A 4914-nucleotide genomic window follows, 5' to 3' on the forward strand; every position below is an offset into this window, starting at 1 on the left:
GACTCAAGAAGACCAGACATATTAATCATGAAAATAAATTTCAATACTTTGAAATTTTCTATTAATAGGCAACTTTAAGACTGTGTGCAAATATCAAAACACAAATGTCATTGATGGGAGAGTTTTGCTATTAAAAAGCTCCAAATCTATTCAGAAGAAAGATAAAATTTTAAATACATCATATAAATCAAATACATATTCATATCTGTTTAAAAATAAGAAAAACTGAAAAGAAGAAATTAACATATTAATTAAGATTCTAGGAAAATAATAAAGCCAAAGAAAATAGAATGAAGGAATTAATAAGAATAAAGATAAGAATTGACAAAATACTCCTGTACCTAAAACTAAAAGCTGGTTCTTTAAAAATCACTAAAATAAATTTAACTTTGGTAAGTCTAATCTAGCTAAATGTAGACTATGTATATTTAAAATTAGAAATTGGAGTGGTTTTATCTGTCAGTATTGAAGTGATTAAAACACTATATAAAAATAATGGGTAAATTGTGTGGCAACAAATAGAAAAATCCAGAAAAAATGGATTTTTTCTAGAAAGCTATATACAAGAAGTTAAAAAATACAGTGTGTATAGAAACAGTAAAAATAATAGGAGGGGGGAGGGGGTAGAGCTCAGTGGTAGAGCACATGCTTAGCATGAATGAGGTCCTGGGTTCAATCCCCAGTACCTCCATTAGATAAATACACCTGCTTCCCTCCCCCCTACAAAAGAATTTAAAAAATGATGGGAGAAGATAATTCCATTATTTTTTTAAATTATAAGGGTTAAAATTTCTTTCTTTAAAAACCGCAAATCCCAAAAGCCTTAAAAAAAATGACTGGCAAATTTGATCTCATAAAAAATTTAAAACTTCTATTCACAGAAATGCATCATCAATAAAGTAAATTTAAAAATAAAGAACAGGAGAAAAATGTTGGCCACATATCAACAGATAATGGATAGCTATGTATAAATATAAAGAGCTACTGGGAGTGTAAAGAAAAGGGTAGGTAGTTAAGTAGAAAAGAAAATGGGTAGTGGATATGAACAGGCAATTTATTGTTGACGCTAAACAAATGACTGACAAACATGAAAAGTATTACACGTGTAAGTGCAAATTGAAATAATAGACACTTTTTTCATGAGGTTGACAAAATTTGAAGTACTTGATAAGAACTATTTTTAACCAAGATGTGAGCCAACACCAGTTGATGGGATGTAAGTTGGTGATGTCTTTGAAAAGGGACAGCAGTTTTACATGAAGATGTTGGATTGGTGTATGTGTACACGTGTATGCCTGTGAGTATGTGTGTATGTGCACACATACATACGGATGTATATACGGTTGTACACATGTAGGTCTTATATATAACATTCTCATATGTAGCATATGCAGACACGTACCTGTATATGTGTATTTCGCATCTATATGAATTTTTGAAAAGTGGAATAGGATTCACCCTGTGATTTCCTCTGAGAGGAAGAATAGGGACTGGAGTGGTGGTCAATGAGGCTTTTATGTTATGCTTCATGTACTAGGTGTTCTTCTGCTTTGTTTTGTGGTGTTTCTAACAAGGAGAAATAGAATTTATTACTTATTTAAATAAAAACGTAACTTGCTTGAATGGAAATGATTTGTGTTCTCAGGGTGTAGAGAAATCATCTCGGCGATACCCTGATGGATATTTTGGTTATGAAACATGTAGCTGTGGAATATTCTATATTGACTAAACTAAATTGCTTAGCATAATACAAATTTTAGGGCTGTCTCACAATGATTTGAAAGCGCCTAAAGGCTGTAGAGTGTTTTCCCAAGTCATTAAAACTCTTTGTACATTTAATTTAAAATGACTACCTAATATTAGGTAATATTTCCCTATCACTCAATTTTAAGTTTTTTACAGTTTGCCTTTTAAAATACTCCAGCCCTGAAGGGTCATTTTCAGTGTGTACATCTGTTGTCATATCTACTTATTTTTCAGATTGGAAAACTGTAGCCTCTAAGTGTTTTTATACCTCTTGAAGCCAATTGCCAAACAGCTCTCCAGCAAGACTATGACAGTTTTCCACTTCATCAGCAGTGTAAAACAGAGCTCATTTCATCCCCAATTGTGGGAAAAAACAAACCAGCACAACCACATCTTTAACTTGCTGTATCTTGTATTATTATTATTTTTCAATTTAAAAAAATATGTTTGAATTTGTGGCACTCCCAGACAGGGTCAGGCCCAGGCCAAAGGGCAGCCTCCTTCTCCACGGTCAGTGTTGTAGAAGTGGCTCCGTTTCAGCAGATAACTGAAGCAAGTGTTTAGTAAAAGGAGAAGACCTGCTTTATTTTATCACTCACAGTGGACTTCTCTATACCCAGGTTTCACCAGCTTAGCTTTCAGAAGCGAGCCAAGCCATGACACTCTTTGTAGAGTGGGTGGGATATTGACACGTAAGAGAAAGAATGGAGGTGTGACAGTGTTAAGTTAAGCCCAGAGCGCTTGAAAGCCTCGAAGGCTACATCTGGCAATCAGCAATCTCTCCTTCCACAATCAGCACAGAGTCATCTTCTTTCTCCTCCCCCCGATACTCATAACCTTCTTAATCAAATTGGAATTGGTTGGTCGTGAGTTCTCTTGTCTGGTCTCATTCAGTAACATGTGTTTACCTGCTAGTTGTTCCAAGTTCTATCCAGTTTCCCATTGATTTCCAGTATGTGTTGTCCCCACTCCCACTTCTGTTTGATTACTGCCGTTTCTGCTCTGATTGTAATTTTTCTGCTGATGAAATTAACCTTTTACTCCAAACAGTCTATGTCCCAGGGACAACCCATTAGCTTTTTTTTTTCTTCACCACTTGTTTTTATATTTTTCCTCCTATTTTGTGAAGCTGACAAGAATTTCTATTTCTAAATGAAACCTACTTGGTTGCATGGCTTAAACTACTGTCAAATTGTGACTCTAATTTGAACATCATGCATGAGGGGAATTCTGTATGTTATGTTCTGTACAAAGTCTAGGTGATGGCAGCAGTGCAATGGGAGGGAATGAGAGCTAATTTGGGAGAGGCTAGAACAGTGAAACAGTGCTCTCTTCGGCAGCACATATGCTAAAAAATTGGAATGATACAGAGAAGGTTAGCATGGCCTCTGCACAAGGATGACATGCAAATTCATGAAGTGTTCCATATTTTTTTGGCAGTTTGAGATTTGCATATATGAACTAATATGTATAAAACAGATAAACAACAGGTTCATACTGTATAGCACAGGGAACTATATTCAATATCTTGTAGTAACTTATGGTGAAAAAGAATGTGAAAACGAATATATGTATGTTCCTGTAGGACTGAAACATTGTGCTGTAAACTAGAAATTGATACAACATTGTAAACTGACTATACTTCAATAAAAATACGTGTGTGTGTGTGTGTGTGTATAAAAGGAAGAGTGAAGCAAAGCTCTGAAGTCCCGCTGTTGCTGGTGAAAACAAGTATTTCATTCCTTTATTAAAATGATGCTCTTCTTTCTTTTTAAACAGATAATAGCAATAGAATTGCCTAGAGCAACAGCCTTTTCCTCTCACCCGTTTAACATTGAAACACCCTGTGCTTCTGTAATGGATGACAAAGTCTGTTACTTGGCACCAGCAGTGGAAAGACAGGATTTCAAATTATGAATAGGTTTATTTTCTCCTAAAAACTTGCCTCTCCAACATTTTAAAGATATGCCTACTCATTCTTCATGGTGCTCCTATCTGGCATTGATCTCTAAAACACAAATCCTCTTGCTAGAGTTTTCTTAAAGAAAAGTGGCAAGACTGACACATGAGATAATGCCCTAGATTGCTTTTCTGTGTAGCAGGAGCCAGCTTGCTGTTCGGGTTTTGGCTGCAATATGGTAAAGTCTGCTTGCTTTCAATTATTCAAACCCATTTATGTTTTTCATGCCAAGTTGGATAGGTTTGTATTTTTATTTTTCCTATTCTGAGTGAGGCTCTTCAGATGAATTCTGCGTGGGAAGGTAGCTTCTAAAGCCTTTTAAAGAGTTCATCTACTTCAAAGCAAGGGATCTCTTCTTGTTACTCACTAGATAACCCTTCCCTGTTGCCTCCTGACTTGCAGTAACCCCGCCTTCACCCAAGGATGCCATCATCAGTAGATTTTCTTTTAGAAAGAAGAGTATTACCTAAAGCAAGCTCCTTTTCAAAGAAGTAATTTCATGGGTCACAATCTATTAGCTGACAAAGCATAAGCAAAAAAGGAAAAGAAGAAAAAAATCAAGAATTGATTAGAGCCCGGCAGGCAGAATCTCCGTCTATTGCTGTTCTGTGTGTATTCACAGCGCTGGCCAGAATGTTATTTATTTATTTTCACCCTGGAGCACTAGCACTGATTGCAACAATCGAGAGACTTGGATGACAAGGTGTGCTGTGAAATAACAAAGTCCGTGTTCGGCCGGTCATGTGGGTGATCGTGGATTGCGCCGGCCAGCTCCTGCCTGTGGCCGTGTCTGCGGCGCTAGCCAGAAACAGTTTTTTCTCTCATTGATTTTTTTTTTTTTTAATTTCTGTAAAATCAGGATTGGGCCCCAGCAGGTTTGGAATGATGCCAGCATCCTGTTGAGTCAGAAGAAAAGGCTGAGAATAGGAAGTATATTGACCCAATTTATTGGACAAAGTGCAGTAGAGGTGACGGAACAAGCTACCAAGGTGTTTGCTCTGTGAAGGCTTTTTAGGGCAAGAGATTTGGGACAATGGACTACAAATGGAACTGGTGGTCAGGGTCAAAAGAAGTCTCTTTCAACTCCTTGTGATAGAACAACTCTTTCTGATGGCCGGGCAGAATCAAATCTGCCTTCTCTGTTAATTTTTTTTTATACTGTTAATTGCTAAAGCCTACTTGAAAAATCGGAATTTCCAGCTATTGTC

The 4914-nt window shown here is 36.6% G+C and overlaps 1 non-coding gene across 1 annotated transcript; it reads left to right on the plus strand.

Moving 5' to 3' along the window:
* Window positions 1-3070: 3070 nt before the first annotated feature.
* On the plus strand, window positions 3071-3179 carry LOC116659694. Its single transcript, XR_004315063.1, has one exon. It is a non-coding gene; the product is annotated as a U6 spliceosomal RNA (small nuclear RNA).
* The last annotated feature ends 1735 nt before the right edge of the window (window positions 3180-4914 follow it).

This window comes from Camelus ferus, chromosome 24 (genome assembly GCF_009834535.1).
Source record: "Camelus ferus isolate YT-003-E chromosome 24, BCGSAC_Cfer_1.0, whole genome shotgun sequence".
NCBI classification, from domain to species: Eukaryota; Metazoa; Chordata; class Mammalia; order Artiodactyla; family Camelidae; genus Camelus; species Camelus ferus.